The sequence below is a fragment of the Alosa sapidissima genome, chromosome 12 (assembly GCF_018492685.1).
Source record: "Alosa sapidissima isolate fAloSap1 chromosome 12, fAloSap1.pri, whole genome shotgun sequence".
NCBI classification, from domain to species: Eukaryota; Metazoa; Chordata; class Actinopteri; order Clupeiformes; family Clupeidae; genus Alosa; species Alosa sapidissima.
Window position 1 is genome coordinate 18,854,152 of NC_055968.1, and position 24,754 is coordinate 18,878,905.

At 41.2% G+C, this 24,754-nt stretch overlaps 1 protein-coding gene and 1 long non-coding RNA gene across 3 annotated transcripts in view; one reads left to right on the plus strand and one right to left on the minus strand.

Moving 5' to 3' along the window:
• Positions 1–10,934, minus strand: part of znf644b (zinc finger protein 644b) — a 45,683-nt gene extending 34,749 nt beyond the window's left edge. The window contains exons 1-2 of one of the 2 annotated variants that reach the window (XM_042057198.1): positions 10,156–10,934; positions 2,095–2,144 (exon numbers count right to left, since the gene is read on the minus strand). The gene's annotated coding sequence lies outside the window, so the exon portion shown is untranslated. Of the gene's footprint in view, positions 1–2,094; positions 2,145–10,110 lie in introns of both variants that reach the window. The other variant, XM_042057196.1, reaches the window with a different exon arrangement.
• On the plus strand, positions 9,806–20,103 carry LOC121678025. Its single transcript, XR_006021135.1, has 3 exons — positions 9,806–10,139; positions 18,186–18,273; positions 19,971–20,103. It is a non-coding gene; the product is annotated as an uncharacterized LOC121678025 (long non-coding RNA).
• The last annotated feature ends 4,651 nt before the right edge of the window (positions 20,104–24,754 follow it).

Consider the following 24,754-nt stretch of genomic DNA (forward strand, 5'->3'; position numbering starts at 1 on the left):
TACATTGACTTATTTGTGGCGGCCCACCACAATATCAACATTGACCACCACACAATGATTTTCCAGGTTGTACTAAATTGTGCTTAAATCTGGTTAGCATCATAACCAGCTGTGCTAATTTGTTAAAAAGTGTTGCCTTCAAGTTAATTCTGCAAACCAACCACCACAAATTCAAAATTCAATTCTCTGGGAAACACTGCAGTCTGAGGAGGTAGTTCTCCGCGAACATACAGCGGAGCTGGAGGTGAGCCGGAAAAAGTGTTTCAGTTACAATGGAATATTTACACCAACTTGTTCAAATTTGACTGTTTAGAGAAAACATGTTCACCATGAACGTTCACCACTAGGGTGACCAGATGAGATTGGCTGAAATTCGGGACCTTTTTTTTTTGTCGCGGGGGGGGGGGGGGTTAGGCTTACAGCGAATTTTCAAACCTGTACCAAAACACATTTTTATTCAAACATCAAGTCTGCCTCAAAATACGACAGAGAAATCATGAACTCAAAATGTCATTGTGGGAAAGAAAAAAAAAAAACAATGACTGCGTAACTGACTGCAAATCAGACCTTTCAGAATAAGGATAATAGCCTAACGCTAATAAAAAGCCTTGCCAAAATTATGGGTCATTAAGTAAGAATACAAAATAATTGTTAGATTAAGTAGATTATGTTAAAACGACATGGACAATAGGCCGAACTTCCGACGTATTTTTTTGCACACACGCTGGCTCTGCCTGCACAATGTCCTCGGCTTCGCGAAATCAGTGCATATTCGCGCCTAATTATAGAACGTCAAAAAGAAACAAAGTAGCCGGGCTGCATCCAGACACTTAGCTGCCGTCGGGGGCTGCATGCAGTCGACTCAGACTCTCTACGGACAGTTTTTAATGTTTATCAGAAAATAACTACTCAGTATAATTTTCGGGGCAATTAGGGCAGGATTCGGGATTCAGGAACAACTGCTTGGATATCAGGACTGTCCCGAATTTTTCGGGACGTCTGGTCACCCTATTCACCACTGTTTGCCAAATTTGAACGCACCTCAGATTTGAAGTATGAGCCTTGTGGTGTTCATCAGATATCACGTCCACAAGATCATGACGGACAGACATAGGTATGTACAACCTGAAAACATAATGCCTCCAGCCACAGCTATCGCCGGAGCAGAGGCATGAACAGAAAGAGGCACAAAAAAGCCGACAAAGGTCCGTCTGTGTGTCGGCGGTGGTGTGCAACCATACTGATTTGGGCCACAGACGCTCTTCGATCACCCCCACATTATCAGACATCCAACTGTCGTCTTGGTGTGCAATATGCTTTACACAATGACTGTCTTTCCTAGACTATCAGGGCAAGTTAACTTATTGAGAGTCTCTAGCCTCATATAAAACATTAAACTTAACATTTGGTTTGGATTTTATTTATTTTAATTTATTTGTATTACACCTCACAGAAGAATTCTTCACTATTATCATGTATGGTTTTATTATTATTCATCCAAATGTGTCGCTGCTAATGCAAGGTAACACTACTGTTTTTCCATACAATTACATGGTTTTACCCAAGTCAGACATGTTACCTATACAGCCTTTATAGTTTTACCACTTGTATGTATAGGCACACAGAATCATTACTGTAGAGTAGACATACAATATTTAATATACATCTCATACATCATGTGAAATATTATTAGGCCTACATGCTTTATGTAATTGGCTAGAGCTCATGCACCCAATATTTATAAGGAATGGGAATCTCACTCCACAAATACATACCAACATTGAGTGTGCATAACATTCATTATTTGTGCATACCATTCATTAACTGAAGTGAGTTTTTGCTAAAGTGTCACATATTTTCTAGGATACTAGTGTTGGAAGTTATGCTTAAATATTAGATTATGTTCACCAATAACTGTAGTTTTAATGCACACCCCTAGTTCATGTTTTGTCTCCAAAGTTCAATGATTTAATATAATATTTAATTATTTAATCTTTAAAGGGTGGGTAAAAAAGAGAGGACCCCATCATTACAAGAGGTCAGAGGTCACATGTGGACTCGGATATGGATAGGTATGCAAAAAGGTTTCCCTACCACTCTGTCCCACAGCATCGGGCCTGCCTGGACGTCTCCTGAAATCCTTCCTGCAAGGCAAATGATTATGATTTAGATTACTGCTTTCTGACCAGTGAAAGCCTGAAAGTAAAAGGTTTTCAACACTTCAGCTTCACATCAGGTGACACAAAACTACAAAATATTTTATCAGATGTGCCTTTCGTTTAGACGGCAACAGCGTTTTGGGGGCTTAAAAATGCTAAAAAGTGAAATCACCCTCCAGAGTGGAAATCTTAAAAAACACTCCACCGTCGCATTCATTCCCATCTAAAGGGTAAAAACACACGAATTTCACACACTTTTGCGTAAGCGTATGCACGCAGATTTCCCCCCAAAAAACTCTCGTCTTAAAGCGGAATAAAAAGTGAGAACACAACGCCACTTTTGTGTTTTCTCTTCAGATCGTTTCCGTCTAAACATAGCCTGAATTACCTGTGTATTACCTCAACTTGACCCGACTTGATTTCGGCAGGACAGTTCAATGCAATGGGTGCAATTTCACCTACAGTTCTTGAACAGACACAAGACGACCACATACAGCCCAGTGGTTCAGAATAACATGAAAGTCTCCCATGCTTTGTCTAGGCAAACCGAGCAAACAAAATGCTGCAATGAAGAGCATTCCCAGACAGTGGTGAACTGAATGCTCTAAAACCCAAGGGCAAGAGAGGAGATTAAATGGGCTCCTCTGAAGAGAAGTAAACCTTCAGCTAAGCCTCATGATGCTACAGCATCAGCAGAGTTGCAAACTGTGCCCACTCACAATGAACGCTTGACCTTGTGGAAACACTTTTCAGCTTTTACATTGTTCCTGGATTTTCTTAGCCCGAATGAATAAGTGCTGATGCACTTGTTTATTCGAAGAAAGGAAGAAAGAAAGATTATTACAGTGTGTCCCTGATAGCTAACTGCAATGAACAAAAAAATGTGGTTACCCACTGCACAAAATAAAATATTGGCATTACTTTGGAGGTGCAAAAAAACATGGAGGGAAGATCATCATGTCCCTATTCCACTTTCTCCTCTGCGGGTCTCAGTGTTCTCAGGTAGATCAAGAGCTATCTGAAATAGCTTGTCGACACAGATGTTCTCTAGTGTAGCTGCTAATTCAGGGCAGCATCGTCCCATTAATTCGTTCCCCTGCGTCCTCATTTGTTGCATGTGGTGCTGAGAAGCAGACGTGGAGGCTGGGGTGTGTGGCACCCTTCTCCCATCACCCGCCGCACCGAACCAATGAGCCCCCAGTTAGCAATATCTGACCTTGTCATCTGACACATAATCAATTTGTGTGAGAGCGACTTGGACTGATTTATTCCATCACTCTGCCAGGAAGTCTATCTGCAAGGGATTTAGGTGCAGATCTGTAAGTGCTGTCTGCACACAAGTGTGTGAGAGGGGCCATGTGTGCAGAATTCAATGTGATGTACTTCAACATAACATCAAGGTAATGGCTAACAAATTGACTGTCTTGAAAACCATGTGTCCTTTGAACCTGATTTATGCAACCCATTTAAAAAGAGATAATAATGCTGAGGTAGCCAACATTCTCAGTTCAGTAACATTTTAATTAAGTGTAAAGGGAACCTTGAAAAAAAAGCCTTAACAGTGCATTTCATAAAGGGCTATTTGGTGCTTTGAGGATTTTGCTTTAAGACTGGTTTATTTAAACACACAAACACAAGCCTGTTTCCCATCTCTAACATGATAAAAAAACAATGCACCCCCCTCAATGTGTTATACTGCGCCACTAACAGCAGCCAATCAATGACTTTTCTATAATAATCACATTTCAGAGTGAAGTGGAGAACAGACTTTTTAACAATACTCGCAATAGGGCTGCACAATTAATCGAATTTTAATCACGATCACGATTTTGGCTTCCCACGATCAAATTTGCGTGATCGAGCGATATTTCAAATGCGTGCTCTACCCATAGAACCAACCTGGCAACCCATAGAACGCTCCACTACAAAACAAATCAAGTGCTCCTTAAACCTGTCTGACCATGTGCCTGCATGCAGCCTACCAATGACAGCTGTTCCCTGCACTGTTCAGCCTGATGCACTGTGGACTAGTGACATTATGTTAACTATTAGTAGGCTAGTTAGACTATACAATAAACGACGATCAAAAATTAAATGTGTGGCACAGCAGAAGGCCAAGAGCTTGTCCCTCGAGGCGGATCATCCATTGTTCGAAAATATTTCTGATTTCAGGCAAGTTAAGTTAACGAAAAATATAAGCAAAGCAGGGCTCTCAACTCATACGGTGAAACACATCACATGACATAAACCACACATGCCTTTTTTTATCACGTTAACTTTTAGTCCTTGTTTGCTTCCTCCGATAGCCTATAGCCTACTGTAATAAGAGTTGAGCTAACGACGGGATCCGTGAATTTTATTCATGTATTTTGTAAGCTACATGTGCAACCTACATTGCATATGCGTTTCAAGACACAGCCTACTCAAAACGAGTGAACAATAATGAAAATGTAGCCTACACGTCAGTGTTTTACATATCAACGAATGACTAAACCAGGGGTGTCCAAACTGCGGCCAGCCATGCACTTTAATCCGGCCCGCCGAGCATTTATTAGTTTATCATAGGCCGCTCGCTCATTCTCAATGAGAAGTGGTCTGGGAACCAAACGTTCATTTTCTCGTATTTGAAAAAAATGCCCAGATCCGTTTATTGGGTGACACGGATGTCTATCAAATGCGTCTGTGCATAGCTCATCATCGTCTTGCTTTCCCACCTGTTCTGTGATTGGTTCCCTATCTCAGGCGAAAACTTGCTCCATGGTCTCCAGGCTGCCTTAGCAGCGTGAATCAAATCGCGCGCAAGGCAGCATGGGAACACCCAGGCTAAGGCACAGCACTAGCCATAGGCTATTTGAGTGGAGCTGGCAAAGAGTCTTAAAATGACAGTGCACCATTTATAAATGAATTAAACAGCATTAAATTAACAGTATTTCTTAAGAAATTATTTTTCTACAACAAAATTATTTTGTCATTTAAATAATACAAAACATTATTATTATTATTATTATTATTATTATTTGTGTGTGGCCCGCTAGCCAATTTTCAAAACCCAATGTGGCCCTTCAGTCAAAAAGTTTGGACACCCCTGGACTAAACGATTACAGTAAACTCATGAACAAGAAGCAGAGCTTAAGTGGCTAATGGGGAGCATTGGGAGGATTCCCGGTGGGCTGTTAACGTTTTCCCAAATATTAACAAAGTACCACGCACAAAACATTTGTTTGGAAGTCGCAGTCAAATCTATATTTGCAGTAATTTAGGGGAGTAAATGTGAGGGGAAGAATTTGGGTGAGCCAGATAGCAAGTCCAATATGCTTAGGGAAAAAATATTTGTCGTCACTAAAATTAATTAATAATCGTGATAAATAATCGTGATCTCAATATTGATCAAAATAATCGTGATTATCATTTTGGCCATAATCGTGCAGCCCTAACTCGCAATCCTTTGCCCACAACCCAGTGGAGCTGTGGAACGTGTAACACCACAAGATGACTTTAAAGGTGGAAATTTAATCAGGCAATTTGCCACCAAATTCCACTGGAGTTCACAGACAAACCTAATGAGACTTTGACTTTCAATACAAGTGAAAATAGGCCTGCCGACACTTCATTTTCGAAAACACACCGCAGACACCCATGGAATAACTAAGTCATATGGTAAATATCAAATTGTTGTATGTCAACTCAACTATTTTTTGTGAACTTTTGGGCCCTATCTCGGCGATCTAAAATGCATGGTCACTTGTGAATAGCTTAGGGGTTTATCCAGTCCACATTGGGGGTGGTTTTGTTATCAAACGTCGGACGCCTGGCACAACAAGGCGGTTCTTATGTTTCTTACACTCAAAAATTTTTTGAGCGTAACATCCTTTAAACCAATGAAAATGACATCTGTCATTCCCTTTAGCAGCAAGCAGCACAACTTTACACAGTGCATCGGTATTTTGATAGTCAACGGCACATTTGAAGGAATCTGCTTGCACACGAGACTGTATGGAACAGGTATTCCACTAAACCAGACATAGGCAACATACGGCCCGTGGGCGTTCCCTGACCGGCCCGCTAAAGGTCAGTGAAAAAACAGTAGTCAAGAGCCTAGCATAGACATAATGCACGCAAATCAATATCGTTGCTTTTATTTTGAAAGCAACTGCTATTTTTACGCCCATATTTTTTTATTTTATTTTTACGCATACGACGTAACGTTACGAGAAGTAACGAAAACCATATGATTTACTTAATGTTATACAAGAACAGAATAGAATTGAACAGAATTGAGTTTAGACTTGAGTTCGGTATTTTGGGTCCGGCCCTCCTCAACAGTCCCAGTTAGTCATGTGGCCCCTTGAGGAAATTAGTTGCCCACCCCTGCACTAAACCATGCTTTACTAAAACCTAGCAGAATAGCCTACACGCATCTGCACTCGTCTATTATTTGTCTCATAGGCAAAGTGAAACTTCACCGTGGTGTCATAGTAAAAGACAAAACAGTTATAGGCCTACACAGTTAATTATTTTCACTATTGACTGACAATGGGTTACCATTGAAAACATGGCCTGATAAAAGCAACACTTACCCTTGATGTTCGAATGACTGAATAAAAAACCTAAGGACATTTATCTTGCAGAGGAGTTGCTGCTTACATTTCGTGACCGTGTGTCTTCAGCTGTGCTTCATATGCACCTTTCGCTATAGACCAGGTTTTTCTTGGTCAGTGGCGTAATGCTTTTTAGATAGTGTACATTTTCCTGTAGCTCTAACCTGCTAACATGGGAGCCGAAATAAAAACGGACACGCCACGCAGCTGACACGCTCACGCCACGCACCCAGTCTGAGAAAAGTATCCAGAGTATTACTCTGATTTAGCGTTTGTTCAGTTTCAATTGTACTGATGTTTTCAATCTGATAGGACCACACTACCATGCAGCAGAATGAAGGCACATACAATGGACACCTTATGTAGTCCTATGGTGGAGCTCTGCACAATATGTTACTGCTGTGCTGATCTGAGAGCTAATTCACAAAAGTAGAAATCCCAGATAACAGGAAAATTGAGGCTTGATCTAATGTGGGCAAGTTCACACCAAGTTAAGCATATTATTTGCTTTTTCATATATCTACATGTGCATATGTGTTAGCCTGGCTAACATCAGACCTCATCTCATTGAGATGGGGTCTGGGAACTACAAGTTCATTTTCTCAAATTTGAAACGTGGTTTACGAATGCCCAGAGCCGTTTATTGGGCGCTACGAATGTCTATCAAATGCATCTGTACGTAGCTCATAACCGCTTCAGTGTGTCGTCATAGTCTTGCTGTCCCCCCTCCGTTCTGTGATTGGTTCCTTCGTTGAGGTGAAAACGAAGTCCATGGAATCCAGGCTGCCTAGCAGCGTGAATAAAATCGCGCCCAAGGCAGCATGGGAAAACCCAGGCTACATATGCGCTAGAAAAGTTGTAAAGAATTAAACATAGGCTACTGGCTGTTAGCCTGCAAGGATAAATCTCAACAGTTTTTCCTATCTGATTCACAAAAGTGAAAAGAGGTAAACTTGTCAGTTTGTGGGAAAAGCCCCAAAATATTGGTTTCTGTGCTATGTTACGTCCCTGTATATTTTATCAGTGTTTGTTTGCTTTGGTCTGTCCTGTGTATGTTCTGTTGTGTTTCAGACAGTCCAGCAGGGGGGCTTAATTGCTGGGCCGGCCTAAATAAGGTGCTGGCTGACGTCATCTGGGAGCTCGTTCGCTCGCTCTCGGGATTTTGGATTTTTGGGTTGCCGCTGCCATGCCACGCTACGCGTCTCTGCTGCTTAGCGCAAGCCACGCGTTCCAGCAGTTCTGTCGCCGTCGCACCTGCCTGCTCTCGGAGTGAGAGTCCGGGGAAAGGCTGGGGATTGCCTAGGCCTTTGTTTGAGGCCTTTCCTTTTGGACTTTGTTTGCAGCCTTAGTTTTTGTTCTATAATACTTTTTTCCTTATTATATTTTTGTAAATAAATGTTTTTGAATTGATGCTCCGCAGTTACTTTCCGATTTTGGCCGTCTTCTATCTTATGTTTATGTCCCACAAAAACCCCTAGACTGGGACCTGACAGCTATGCCATCTGAATGAATGCTAACTGTCTAGTAGTGACTACACATAAGGAGTTCATCTGAGTGTATCAATGTACAAAAGTAGTACAATCGCGTTCATGTTGCATGGTGAAGCAGCAGTAATGTTAGCGTTTAACAGTTGGTCAGCCTGGGTTTGAATCTCGTCTGCTAATTAGAAAACTTTCATTTTACTTTACCTTCAGTGTACAAATACATCTATTAATATTAGACAGGAGCAATTGGCCCATTTCAATGCACCGATTACACCCAATTATAATTAGTTACTCATTTACGTGTGTAAACCTTCCACTAGTGCCTTCCATGCAGAAAGAAAAAAAAGATTTATCCTTGTAAACAAAGGTTATTGGGGTATAGCCAAGGCTGTGTAGTGTAATTCCACTGAAAAGAAAACCACATACTGGGTACTTGTGAAGAGTCTTTTTCTTTTTTGATGGATTGATGGAAAGAGTAAGTGGACTTTGTGAGTGACTGGGGCCCACCAAGGTTTTTTGGGTCCAGTAAGTTACTGATATAGTGCCTTAAGAATACACATGATCATTTGGGCAAAACAAAATATGACCACAAATATAATGCACCTTTCTGTGTGGAATCAGTTCTACAGGAAAAACAGGAACCTCACAAGACCTAAGCAGATACTAGTGAGGTTACTGCGAGCAACCACAAAATTGCAGATTATTTTAAGATTTCTTTATGTAGGCTTACTAGGCTTGAATGTACTCAAATTCTCAAACAAAACATTCCAGATATAGCCAGGCCAAAACGCCATTTCAAAGCATACCACCACTCCACAGAGTTCTCCTCAGTAGTAGGCTAACATCACTACTACCCAAATTGACAGCTTGGTTAAGCATGCTTGCTTTAAAAAGGATTTGGATATTTGTCAAGGAGGTCAATTAGAGTAGACTCACACAAGCAATGAACAGCCTGAAGTGTCATATTTGAAACATTCTTAAAAAACATTCTGTAACACTTTCGATTCACTTAAAGTGGTAAAACATTTAATTGTAACCTGTTTGGTTTGAGGTCTACCTGGATAACACTGGATACAATTCTTGCAATTAAAAGACACAGGCCTACAAGGGCAACAAAACGCAGGCCTTCTATCAAATCCTGTTCACTGCACGCCATCTGTTAATATGCCACCGGCAGACTGCGATGATGTTTAAATTAAGGTTACCTTTTCGGTAACAGTGAACTTCTGAGCCTGACACCGTGCCAGCTGCACAGAACAATTTTTGTTTGCCGTTGCCAAAATGCCTGAGCGGGATGCTCTGACTGCAGAAACCGAAAGCGACCTTGATTGTAAGAGAATGCCAATGCTTTTCTCTCCCTTGCATGCTTGAAGTGTCAAATCTCCAACTAGGAGCAGCTGCTGCTACACGGGGGAAGTAGAAAGGGGGAGAGTGGTGCTGACACGGTGAAACGGTTTGCCTTATCTCGTGATTGACACTGCTTTGGATCGATCCTGACAACAGTCTTGTAAAATGAGGATAAAACGCCAAGTTCTTGCTCGGTGGAAGACGACAAAGCTAGCAAGTGCATTGACTTGTCCAATCGCTCTAACTAACTTTCTTCCAAAGTGCAATGCAATCTCAGAACGTCTACATAGGGTGACAAAATGTTTCGCGTTAACTGAGCATGTACAAAGTCGCAATATGCCATTAAGCAGATATCAATAACAGTGTATGCATGTCTGGCTTCTTATCTACGTTGAGTAAACCCCTTAGGTACGCTCAATGCCCAAACCTGGGCTCAAATAGCACGCCTTATGCTGTCGTTCCTCGATAAGCACTAATACTGTATCGACAGGGTTACAGCATATGTATCAGATAGATACCTACCTTTCCAGTGCAGAAATTGATAATAATAGGTAAGTTTGTCATTACATTTGATTACTGCTCGTTTTCGTCCTCCATCCATTACCCTGTCGCCATTTTGCTTAAAATTCTGCAGGTTGAACTAAAACTCGGGTGGGGATGTCGCCGGAGTAACATGTACTTGAAAATCCACATATGCGCAAACTGTGATGGCCAAGCAATGTTTTTCACTTTCCAGTGACAAGTATATGTTAGAATTACAATCGATTGGCATTGTTGTGATTTCATTTGCATTCGTTTGTTATCCGAGTTTGTTGTAACCACATCATACGCCCCCTACTAACAATATGGATTATTCCAGGCAGACGCTACAAAAATTCTTGCCCCTAAATTGCTGTTTGGAAGATCACAGCAATGGTGGCAGACAACCCACAGTCTGGGCGACCGCCTTATCGTGGAATTGTATGCACTGTAAATTCCGAATAGCTTTATGTCTGTACAATGTGGCGGAAATGTAGGCTAGACGTGAGGGAAGAAAACTGGTCCTTTACTTTCCTGAGAATGCAATAGTCATAGTTATTCTGGATGCATGCTTTTTTTGTGTTTCGCTGCTTGAAAATGTCTGACCTGAAATTGCCCATAAACCTAGATGGCCTACCTGACTACTAATGTTTTAAACAGAAGTCCCTATGCTAGGCTACCTCATGCACAGTGCAGTATGCACATGCAACTTTTTGTAGCCTATATTTTATACGATATCCAAGGTTGTAAGGGATTCAATGAACGGTGTATTTGGAGGGTCAGTAAACAAAACAATTCCCTGTATGTAATGTAGGCTACCCTAATGCTATAGCATAGGTATACATTGACTTGATAATGTAGCCAAATGTTTTGTTTTGTTAAATATGAAATAAACTATAACTTGATTTTTGATAAGTTAATTAATTCTGGAGATAATTAGGCTAAAGCTAGGTTAGAATTTTACTATGTTTAGAGGATCAAAAGTTGAAAGAGATAGCTTCAACTGATAGTGACAGAGCTTTGAACTAAAAAAAATGTTTGAGCTATTGCAACAAGAGTCCATTCAGCCTGTTTGAACAAGTTTGTTTGAATAAACAATGCCTAATATGCACATTAGAGGTAAAAACATAGACAGACTAAGCCAGTCGGTCTTTTCCAAAGGTTATGGGAAACATTTTTTTCTCATCACTGCCTAACAACTCAACAAACATATCACTTAAAATGCCTGTGTGCTAGTTTGACTGGTGATCATGTTAACTGGTGATATTTGCATAAAATCAATGAATATTCAACCAGGCCCTGCCTACTTCTGAAGAGCACTCTGCTCTACCTCTGCCCCTCAAGTGGCGAGCTAAGTTCACATTTTCAAGAAGCCTGCAGTGAGTGACAAATATGAAGAAAGCACCGAAAACCTGGACATCACCGGTTCATGTCTAATGCATGTCAACTTAAAGAGAAACTATGCAGTTTTAGCCATTTCTTTCGCTGTTTTCTCGCATTTTGCTCGGAGGTTTCTCTGCAGAGCTCCCCCTACAGCTTCGGAGTATTATATGATACACCTCAATTGGTCAGCCTGCTGTTTCCTCTTTCCCTGTTTCCTCCGACAACGATTTACTTGATTTCTGCTTCTTTCCGCTGGCTCTGCCATGACAAATGTGTGAGAAACTCCATCGCTACCTTGCTCTAGCCGGTGCCTAGCGTGTCTGTGTCTAGTGCAGTAAAGCAGTTTGTTACATCGCGAGGCTGCGATACTTTCTGTCTCTGAGGCCATTGGCCTGCCGGGGCCAAAGTTGCAAGGGTGGTTGTTCTGCCTACAGGCGCTAGGGGCAAGCAAGACGGCCACCATTAAACCCGAAAAAAACAGGGCAGAAACACACATCATGATTATAATGCGCAAAAATTCTGAAAGTCACTTGTGGGACTCCAACCGCTCACTAAAACTGCAATCTTTGAACAGTCATCAGTAATTCACACACAGCTTTTACCAGTAGTGCCACCAATTCAATCAAACAGTAGTGAAGTCATTGTTGTATCTCTCTCTCTCTCTGTAGCCTGTCTTCACATTAAATTAGTGTGTATGTTGTCTTGTTGTGACAGCTTTTTTGTCAACCGACACCAAGATCTATATTTATTATAGCAAGTAGGCTAACCTAAGTGAATGTTTTGCACCAGGCTGCTGAACGAGCATAGTAGCCTAACCTGCAAATGGCCTTGCAAGTGCAATTTAGGCTATGTGGGCTGCAGCAGTAGTTGGAATTAGAGAGGATTGAAACAGGACAAAATTCTGGGTCGGGACAGACATACCCTAATATGGATCTAATGAAATTAAACACAACTAATCAGTTGACTTGTATTTCTACACAGTATTTGTGTGGATAATGCTTGAACGGGCATGTATTAGACATAAACTGGTGATGTTTTCAGCGATATCCATTATGTTATCTCAATTGCAAACACTTTGTGAAAATGTGAACCTCTGGCACTCCGGGGCGGAGGCAGAGCAGAGCGCTCTTCAGAAGTAGGCAGGGCCTTGTTGAATATTCACTGATTTTATGCAAATATCACCAGTTAACATGATCACCAGCCAAACTGGCACACCGCCTTCATGGCGACAGTAAACTTGGAGGACCCGACTTTAAAAATCCGACCTCCGAAAAAAAGTGTGTTCATGAGAACAGTTTGGAAAACAAATATGGATCCCCCAGTAACATGACATGACATTTTTACATGTGATACAGGATAGTATTTTCTATTTCTAAACTCCCCTCTTGACGCTGATTGGCCCACCATCCAGGAAACGTTGTTGCATTGAGAGGAGCCAGATAATATCTCAGTGTAATGAAAACGAGCGCAGATACTAGGCGGGCGGGGCCAGGCTAACTCTTCTGAGCTGTAGCCTGAAAATATTTCAGATGTCAAAAGTTTGAAAATCAACTTCTGGCCAGACGATGGACAGAGGGCACCAGAGCCGAGATGTCTGGCCAAAAGTTGGATGCATCTCCACCCTACCAACCTGCTCAGTGGGTTACCGATGTAGAGGATAAATCTTGATGTAAATGTTTAAAGCAACTGACTGAATAGAATTGACAATTAAAGAAGTTATTAAATGTAAAACTGTTTACCTTGGTGTAGTTGACTACCAGCAGTTCGGTATGTAAAATTGACATACAGTGAACCAAGTCCGATTGTCACCACTTTCATATGCAAATCCTAAAACTTGAAATGACCATTTCACCTTGCAGTGGTGTAAAATGTATAGCAATTGACTTTGGGTACCTCAACATGTTTTAATTGTTGGATAATTGCCCAAAAGTTTTAGCATTGAAATTAGAGGCTGACTGCACACAAGCGATTCTCTCGCAATGCCACTGCAAGACGTTAGGCCTTGTTCTCAGGTGGTGATGCTTTTTAAGCCAAGTCAAATGTCAGTGTCCATATTGGGTCTCCATGGTTACCCCTGCCCTGGCTGTGACCATTAGGCTCTAATTGAACACATCAGTGTTTCTACCCCCTCTTTTGCCCGGAGTGGTCAGTGTGAGGCAATCACTCTGATGCAATACGGCTGGCCAGACCTTGCGTCACACGGATGGATGTTGTTAATTGGGGTGAGGGCAAACAGATGATGCGCTCTGTCCACATCAGGTGCTTGGAGGTCTGAGCGAGAGAGACTAGATGATGCGCTCTGTCCACATCAGGTGCTTGGAGGTCTGAGAGAGAGATATAAGTATAACGTGTAGTAAGAGCCAGGGCCAAAGTCCCTTCACTGGCCACTGTCGCTGTACCTGTGCACCCTCTGAATGGGACAGAACTTTTTAACACCAATTATGTCAAGAGTCGAGTGTCAGGAAATGACTGTCAAAATTGTCAGGCCCCAGTGACGGGGAGTCACGCTGCACTGGCGAATGTGCCTTGGCATTACGTTGGTTGCAGGGAGTTATTCAGCAGGCCGCTTATGGTGTAACAGATGGACATTGTTGGCCGTTCTCAGAGAAAACACAGACGTCCCACCAACCCACACTACCCACGCAGTGGGTTTGTAAATGCCAAAAGGTTGCAAATTGCAATGCACAATAGAGCAACCAGCAGAAAAATATGTAGCATGGGGTGGCTGTCATCTTTTGGGGCAGAGCAGGAACAAAATTATTTGTATTTGTTCTCAAACATATCTTCAATATTCCATATGAAAAATTTTGAGTATTGAAATAGTGAACAAATGTACATATGCTTCAGCTGTGAAGGAGGCGCTCACACAGGCATCCCAGACAGCTTTAACCCTCATTTAAATTGTATAATGATAACACACTGTCAGTTAATTATTGATGTTATTACATTATTTATTTGCTAGGCAGATGCCCCCAATCCCATCGTTGTTATGTATAAGTAAACAGTGCATCGAGTGCTTTCACATTTAAGCTATTGGATATTTTTCAGAAAACCTCTTGTGTCAGATCACGGCCTATGTACAAGCTGGTGTTACACAGATGACCCACTTTGTAAGACAGCAAAACATTATTCATTTTAATTAATGTATTCTATACAGCAGTATGCTGTCTGCCATGAAATGCTTTCATAAGTCCACAAGTACATGCAGTGCCTTTAGACATTCAATGCTCTCAAATTTATAGATCTGTCACTCAGACAAGGATGAAAGGAATAATGAACGAGAGATGGAAAAGACAGAAATTGAAAATACAATAAACCCCCCTAAATGAGCCATTGACAAGGTCTTCAGGTAGAGCGGTAACAGGCTAGATAAATTAGTTATGTTTTCTTGGATTTCATATGTCTCATTTGAATTTCATTTTTAATCATTCACCCCTTGATAGTCATATTTACCTGATCGTTAAACCTCATTAGTCGGGATTCCAAAGGTAAATCTTTCTTTGACAGTAGCCATTGAGGCAGCTTCATGTCTCATCATTAAACCACAGTGGCAAGGTTGCAGCTCAAATTGGTGTCATTTTATCACTACTCGAGAAAAGTATTTTAATATTTTTTTTTCTCTCTCTCTCTCTCTCTATCTCTCTTCAATAGTCATATGTCTTACTGTGTCTCAATTACCGTTAAACAATCCCCATCACAGCATTTGCCATGAGCAATTACATCGGTAATACCAAGAAAATTACTGGTTTATCCCACATCTTCCCCCTACTCATGCAGGTCAGAATGGATCTAGAAATCCCTATTCAAATTTCTAATCTGTGGAAGGCTTTAGTCATTTAAATATATATCACAAAATGGAACCAAATTAGCATATGGATGACAGTTGAAATTAGTTGGGGATTTGAATCCATGCTATCACAGTTTTTGTTTTCCAATATTTTGTGTGTTTGTGCATCAGATAGTTCAGCAGTATGGTGCTTGGCTGGTTTTCCCTACTGAGTTGTTGATGAGAAATGCGATTGAGCTCTTTCATTTGCAGTCACCTTGCTCAAGCTGTAGACACAGGACAAGTTATTTTACAGCACTTATTGGTCCTAATTTATAGGGCAGCAACATGACATCAGTCTGAAAGTGTTCTAGCAATACTGTAGCTGACTATTCCTAAAACATTTGTTAGTCAATTCATATAATGTTTTCTAGTATGTTTGTCTGACACTATAAATATGCATTTAACTAATATACAGTATGTCTCAGTCATTACTGTGCACTTCACATTGTTAAGTTAATATAATGTTAAGTTAAAGGTAGTCGGTGATTGTACGCGATTTCAAGCCCATACCATTTTTTTGACACATGCAATGGACATCTCACAATCTGTTCGCTGCCCATCCCGTGAGTACACTGTAAAAAAACAGTCCATATAGGCAGGCCAGGCTCCGAAAACTGGAAACAAAGAAAGTGGGGGCAGCCTGTCCCCAGGGATGGATTACTGCACGGGCCTACCCGGCCCAGGCCCAGGGGCCCAAGGGGTCAGGGGGCCCTGAAGCCCAAGCCTTTGCATGGAATCATTGCCTCAATATCAACAAATCAGGATGTAGACTATGAATCTGATTGAATTTAGTATTGGCCATCCCCAAAAAGCACAGGAAATCACATCAAACAAATTTTAAAAATTCTGGGGCAGGACCCCCAAACCCCCCTTTCACATATATGACAATAAGTGTGGGGCCCTTAATACATCTGGGCCCAGGGGCCCGAAAGTTCATAATCCGCCCATGCCTGTCCCCCAAACAAAACCAAAACCCTATGTGGAGTTTCTCTGGGAATAATGAATGGAGGAGTGAGCTACCTCTCTGGTATGTTTTGTTTGGTCCTTGGATAAAATATAATGTACATGGTTTTGGACAAAAGCGTCTGCTAAGAAGTTTAAATATAAACACAAACATAAACAAACGTGACGCCATGTGTAATTGCTGACTGCACCTTTAATGAATGCCATGTGTAATTGCTGACTGCACCTTTAATGGACTGTGTACTATAGGCTCTTGTGTGAATGTACCCTGGTGGAGTGTTTTTAAATGAAAATTTGATCATATATGATAATGATGACCTCCAAAATGACAGAGAAAATTGTAAGTAAATATAACCACATGCAGTGATTTTCCAGGTCCAAGGAGAATGGAAGGTTTAAAGCAACACCAAAGAGTTTTTTGTACCTTAAAATAAGGTTTCCAAAATCGTTTCAGTGGTTCATCAACTTGTAACAGGGTGAACGGCACTTCTGCATTCGCTTTGCAGCCCTCTATCGGCTATAACCGCACTATGTAAGTTTGCCAGATCGGGTAGCGGATCTGTAGTTCGATGGAATGAGACATAAGAAACTACAAATTTGACTTGCGTTTGATGTCGCAATACATCGTACTTTCATAAATCATGCAACATATTCTACCTTGTCTGTGGACATTGTTATTTGCAAAGCCGGTGCTGGATGAACAAATAGCGTGTGTGTGACAGAGGGAAAGTTCTTTGGTGTGGCTTTAAGGGAAATGAGACAAAATATAAACACACCAAATGTATCTGTGAAGCGGCTCTTGACATATTGACGTGGCAATTGTAGCATCCCCTATGTATGGAATTTCACAAAATTTAGTGTCCATGGTGTGTATTGGTAATTGTGTGTACCAAGTTTGGTTATGATTTGACCTTTATAGGATAGTGGTAATATGGGAATATATGGATAAAATGGGCCACATCCTGAAATTTGATTGATGTTTTACTTGAGCCAACACCGGGCCGTAATTCTGGATTACAATGATTAGCTATTATGCCAGGCATTAGAAATTAACATATGAAGTTTCATGGGGATCAGCAATTAACATGGCATTGTCAGCTGAAATTTGAAATTGATTAGCTGTTAGCTGACATTTTGAAGAGTGAATCAATTGAGACTTGATGAAATGAGGCCAGGTATAACGGTGCGTTTCCATTTACACAAATTTCGCTTCGTTCTCATTGAGGTTGAATGGAGACAAAAATCGCTCTGATTGGGTGAAATGAGAGCGAATTTGTGGAGCCATGCGAAACGGAGTTGCCGAAAGTTTAACTTTATTTAAATGAGAATCATGCAAGAACCAATCAGTTCAGCCTGTTTGTGTTTTGTGGAAGACTGGGGAGGCTGCCACAGCTGCAAACATTGGTGCTTGTATCAACACAGATTCTGGTCCATATGTTACACATACTTAGTCAGGGCAAATAGACCACTGTAGAGTTTCTAAATTAGATAGTTCCGGTCCTTGTTTATGATTGGCTAAATCGCGTTTGATGCCGTACATACATACAAACATACACCTAACCATAAACATAGACCGCATTTCGTTCTATATTCTACTGTGCTACCACAACTTGACAAAAAAAGAGTAGCTGCTTCTCGACGTTGCTTGGCAACCATTCTGATTGAGGAATATATCTTCTGGCAGAAGAATAACTAAATATGAATAAATCATTACATTTCTCATTGCTGTGCCTTTATTTTAAGAAATCTTGCCAGATATATGTAGTAACCGTTTTAGAAAAGCAATAAGCCGCTCGAGTCCGCTTGTGCGTCGTGCCTAACAACACCCCTTAGCTGTTCTAAAATCAGTGTAACCTTCGGCCTCTCGGGGCTTATTACTTAATTAAACACTCAAACTTTTCAGGTACCGGACAGGCCAACCACCAGCATCTTCGGACATTGCAATTAATTGTAAGCCTAGCCAGGCAGCTAGACTACATACTACAACACAGGTATGAAATATATTATGTCTTAGTGACCTTGTTTTTTCTATGAACATGAATTGTTGTTTAGGCACCATCAACATGAGGCATAAAGACCCCTGTATCAGGGCTCGAAATTAACGATGTCCCGACGTCCCGGGGACCATAACAAATGCTTCCGGGACACAATAGATGATGTCTGGGACAACTCTGGGACAGTAGAAAAAATGGCAAAGCAAATTTCAAAATAGGTACTTTTTCCCTAAACTGTTCACATGGGAATCTAAACGTATCTTTCTTGTCTGAATAAAATACAGAATCTGACCTATACAAAATTTGACCTGGCGTGACGGGCAGCTGGCAAAAGCAGCGTTAGCCAGCTGATCTGTAAAGAAGCGGTTTTGTACACGCAGCCTTACAACACTGTTTAGGCTACTGCTCTTCAAATCACTGTAGGCTACAATGTTATTTTTGGTACAAATATAGTAAGATACCCAAATGGGCTGGGTGCTTGCGTTTCCTTAGGAATCTGCCGTATTGGTTAAATGAATATTGTGACTTATAGGCCGACACAAAAATAGGGCAAGGGCGGTAGGCCTAATGGGTCACTTTCCGATATAGAGGTTAACTTACCTAACTAGCAGGCAGGTAAATGGCATTTGTTTTCATGACATTGTGAACATTTTTGACTGATAGTGTAGGCCTAAGGTTACACTGGTGTTCTAAAAAAAAAACGAGATGACAGTCCTCTCTGACTAAAACGGTACGTGTTTTCTGTCATTGACAGACAAACGTCACCAATATCATGCTGAGCTAAATAGCCTACTGCAACTGCGATTTGACAACGATAGTGTTGCAAGGTAGCCTATAACAATGAAAACAGTTATTTAAGTTAGCATTTGACATTTCGCTGTGGCAGTTCTAAGGGGTGTCCAAACTGCGGCCCGCCACGCACTTTAATCCGGCCCGCCGAGCATTTATTAGTTTATCAAATTATTAAAATAGGCCGCTCGCTATTTTTTCCAGCAATAGACGACGTTGTGGTTAACTTTAGGCTACTGCAAACTGCTTTACACTCTTCTTAGAGAACGTTTACAATGTCAAAACAGCTTGTTACATCGAGATACATATTCTAACTACGTTTTGCTAATTCATTTAATTGGGAACGCATTTGAGGGTGAGAGCGTGGCAGGAGAGTAGGCTAGCCTATCTGACAGCTTTGTGGTAATTTCCCACGCTAGGCTACTTATTGTTTTCACTGAGATCTGTGGCCATGACATCACACCAAACTGACATTGAAATTAAAGACACGTGAAAATAGATTATTGACGGAATGTTTTACAACCCTGTCCGTCAAAACGATGGACAATGAATGTCTAGTGCAACCTCAAAAAAGAGCCAAAAGCGCAATCTCTGAAAATGAGTGTTGTGTGAAACAACAGATGATTAATGAAATGGTGTTTAATAAATTGTTCAGAACTGACATGGTGGACCAGAACGAGTTAATTAAGTGATGCAAGTTACTGATTATTATGCTGTTTATTATGTAGAATGGGGAAAAAACAAGAACTTGAATTTGGGACACTGGTGTTTAAGTCCGGGACAGTGCCAAGTAGAATTCGGGACACTGAGAAAAAAAGTTAATTTCGAGCCCTGCCCTGTATATCTTCATTAAGTTGTTAAACTTTTGAACTATAGCTGATAATCTCGCTTGGCATCTCTTGTAGCCACTACTATTTTGCTGTTTCTCTGTCTACGACCCCGAGGCGAAATGTCATTGGCCAATGGCACTCAAGGAACAAGAGCAAATAAATTTCAAAAATTCCATCGGGTTCCCAAGATATGAGCAAAAATGTAAACATGTTTTTTATAGCGCCTCCTATGTACAAATATGGGTAATTTCAGTTATGGGAGATCATGCACTGATTTGGGACCTATGGTGGTCTGTTTTTGCCACATTTGTCACATTTTGTTGCAGAAAAATAATAATGAGGAAGAATCAGAACAAAAACAAAAGAGATCCAGCAGCTTCACTGCTTGGACCCCTAACAACATTTAATCAGAGAGGAACTGCTGTATATATGACAATACTCTCAGCACAAATGTTCACCCAAGTAACTGCAGATAAAATTAAACATAATGAAATTTCATGTCCGTATCAAACAATGTGTGACGCTAAGAAACAGCAGAGCGCATCAGTACGCAGAGAGTGAAAAGTGTGTTGTCTTTTGGGGGGGAATGAGGGATATGAAGTGACAGTGGGCTTCTGTTTTCTGAGCACAGAGTAATTTTTTTAATGGCCTGCCTGCCAAGTGTGCATGCCCCAAGTTTGATTTTTATTTCTTTTTCTTTTTTTACCAACAGAAAAGTAGGAGGGGGGGGGGGGGGAGAAGAGAAAACCTCTGATGATTTATTATGCTGTTTGTACCTCATGCTACTAGTTATCATCTGCAATTTATTTCCTACCTTGGGGTAGGGTGAGCCACTTTTCTCCATTTTTCACTGTCTTACCCCCTCCCCTCCCCCGTACCCTCAACCCCCCCCCCAAACTCAACCTCCACACCCCCGTTTTTTTGTGTTTCTTGATCCCGCGTGCTGCCGACTTAAGCTGCAGCCTGGAGCCATGGCGTTGGAACATCACAGAAAACCACATCATTATGCTGCAGCCTGTTAACAAAGAGAGGAGGCAGAGCAGCCGTTTAAATCATGGGGGCACGCGAAAGAACACAAAAGATTACAGAGTTCACTGCTCTGACCTGCGGAGGGTTTATTTTTTTTTTGTGCCCTCCTCGGGATGCTGCGTTTGGGGAAGAGCAGCACGCTTATGCTCGTGCATTTCATCCCTCTCTTCCCTCCTTCTCCCCGGCGCGATTTATTCTTTCAGCAGTCACTCCAGTTACTCTGAGCCTGCTCCGTTTCTCTGGCTGTACCACGTTAATACAAGGTCTCACTATTATTGTGTGTGTGGTTGTACATATTCCACCTGTCCTCCAGGGAATCCTCTAGTGCCTTTCAAAGAAAGTCCACCATGGCACCGCCAGGCCTCATCACATTCTGATCATCCTGTGACTCCAAGGCTTCTGCAAATCCAATGCCAAGGGCCAAACACATGTTGCCTCTTTTTGCTTTTTTTACACTTCAAATTGACTAAAATGATGAAGGGAGAGCTGAGGAAGAGAGATGATTGGCTGGTGACAGCTCATCACCCCAGTTTTAAATGGTTAAAAGCTGGTCCTTGAGAGGTATGCAGTCATATGCCTTGTAAATGCGAGTTTTAAACCGTCTGAGCTGTGTTGAATGCTCTGGGGATGTGCTGAGGAAGACAGTAAATGACACTTTGTTGGAGACTTGTGTATGTGGTGATAAATGGACATGGCCTTGGCTAAGGACGGGAGACCTTGTCAGAGAGAGTTCCCGTATTCACCCAACATCTTTCAAATAGATTGCTTGGCATCCTTCAGTGTTCACAACTCACATAGTTCCTAGTTTTGTTTCCTATAAAACTAATTTCATTAAATAAGTAACTTGCTAAAGGTACCTGGAACCAATGAAATCTATTCATTATACAGGCATAGCCATTAATGTCTATCTGGAGATGAACACATTCTCAAAGGAGATATGTTCTACTAACTAACTTTTGATACCACATTTCAGATATACATGATAGGTGTTAAATTCCTTGTGCTACACTGTAGGTAGATTTCTCACAGTGGCTAATCAACAACCAAGCCTATATAACATCAAAAAAAAAAACAAAGCAACCTTTGTGGGCAAACTCACTGGAGTTATCAAGCAGGCACACACTAAAGTAAAGAACATGACCGCAAATTACCTTTCATGGATTTCTGCCTATGAAAGACATTATAGTTTGCTGAGGTTGCTTTGCACAAATTGCAACTGCAATTTGTGTTTATATGTGCATTAAAATCTAACAAAGTCATACCAGAGTGCCATAGTGGAAGTCTGGAAGCTATTCAAGCCTTTTTGTTTGCTAACATTTCAAAGAGACACTGCTCACCATGCAGATTCTTATCTTTGGAAACATAATCAAGGTAAAGTAGCAAATGTACTCTCCCTTGAGGTAGCAATTCGCTATGTAGACTTCTCTTTCCTGAGAACACTTGAAATTTTGCAGACAAATGCCCCTTTATATCTCTGCTTGGCAAGCATGGGTTTGGCGCCATCCTTTGCAGTGGACAGTGAAGCCACAAGGGGGCACATGAAAACTGATCAAAAGAGCCCCGACCGTTCACCACCGTAAAACCAACTTCAAAAATACATATACTATTTGCAAGTGTGCAAAATCTCTTTTAAAATATTCAGTAATACCTGTGGTTGCTTTAATCCGTTAAAACCTGAAATTCTGTATCACAGATATTGAACTCTGCTCCTTTGAAGAATGGTTGCCATGTCTTGCAATTATTATTTTTTCTGTGTCATCAAATATTTAACTTCCTAACTTCTTTAGTGTGAGGTTCTTTAATGTGTGTGTAATTTCCACACCTCTAAGGTTGAACTCGCTGTCTAATATTCCCTGTTATGTAGTCCAAGGGCCGTTAAAACATTTCAGTTTAAGTCTTAGCATTGTATCTCTTCATTTCACAGTGTATGTTGTGATGGGATAAACTGGGTCACTGCAATCTGATGGCATGTTTTATCTTGTCTTGTGATACAATTTCTCATAATTCCTCTTCATTTAAAAAGGACGTGAAGAAGCTTGTTTGAGGAGAAATCAGGAGTCATCATCAAGTCTGGTTCAGGCCAGGATTGTGTTGTGGTTCATCTGTAAAAAGAATGAAAATGTTTCCAACAGTGTTATTAGTGAGAACAGATCTGAATCCCATTTAAACAATCTGCTTCCACACTAGGTGTGGCCACTCTCTTCTGTTTTTGCTGATCTCATGAATATATGATGCTGTTGGATCTACATAGGCGCTCCATTTCTGCATTCTACATCTTTAGGAGTGATACTGTACTGTTGTAAGGTTCAGTGACCTACTGGCAGTATCATTCTGTAGAGATTTCCCAGGGGTGCAAATACTTCTCAGACACTGGACTTTCATTCAAATATTCTTCTGTGATCTTTCCTTTGTCATTTGTTTTTCTCATCTGACGAGCCATTCGACTGTGCACTCACTTCATTGCTAGTTTCTGCTCAAATTACTTCCCTTTCAGGACCTGGTCTTTATGCTTTTGTCTTGGCTTGCCTCTAAAGGCTGTAGTTCCAGTTCTACTAGTATGAAAGTATTGATGAGCCTTTCTGATACTGCCTCAAAGTGATGTGCAGGCGAAAAGAAAACAATGTGGATTTGCTATGTAAGAGTCTAATGTACTGTATGGGAAACTTAGTTCTTGTAACAGAAGAAGTTATTTCTCTGTGACCCTTGGGCAGTGAGTATCCACTTGGATCGGATGACATTGAAAAAGGCTCACCTGTCTGCATCTAAAGCTATCCCTGTGAGTCTGGTGGAATTCTAATGCCAAGAAAGTGAATTGGGGAAAAAGATGAAGGTAGACTCAGGCTATGTTTGGGAGCCCATCTAAGGAGCTTTTTTTGGCTTAGTGCTGCTTATGTTGTTGGTCAGGGTAATGCTGGAGCAAATCAGATTTACCCCAAACTAAGGATGACTCGCCAACATAGTTTGTCCCATTGAGCAAGTGAGAAACTCTTGGCTCCACTTCTGCATCAGTGGGTGCCAAGCCTGTAGCCATGGAGTTAACTTTGAGGAGGACCAAATGTGCATGGTGGGTGAGATCAGTTCCAGCCACTCTATTATATCTACAAATGAAGGTGGTATGGGGATAAAGGAGTAAAGGAGCAAAAACTGACTTATCTAGTTAAAAAGTGTCATAGCTTAGTTTAGGGTGCAGTTGTTTGGGTTTGAATATTGTTTGCATGACCACATAAGATCATGTATGGCCTTCTCCATAACATAAGACAATAGTTCAAAATACTTTGTAGTAGCTAGTAGTTAAGCACTACCCTAGTTGTACCCTACCCTAGTTGTACCCTACTTAAAAAGAGCACTGATAAAATGCTACAGGTGACGAAGGCCGGAGAGAGAAGGCAGTGCACAATTTCTCAGAAATAATGATCAATCCGTACAACTGCTTTTTATGAATCTGTAGTAATTCCATGGTATTCTACAACTTTTATATACTGGGTTGGGGTGGGGGCACTTTGAGCATTTTTGAATATTGGGGGCGGGGGGGCATGTGTATATTATGATTACAGCCTTGGTGGGTGCTGACTGGAGCAGCCTGCTCCAACACTCCCCAGTGTCCACAAAGGCCTCAGACTGGGGGAAATGCACCAGGAGAGGGATCATGTCAGTGAAAATTGAACAGTAAGAATCTACAAACCCCATTTTTGAAAAAAAGACATTTTATATAAAGCAATAAAAGCAAGAATTCTCTTGAACCTTTGCAAGTTGAATCTTTGCCCATTATTGCTTGAAACAAGCTGCTCAGCTGGCCATGGTCTCCATTCATGATGCGCTACACATTTTCA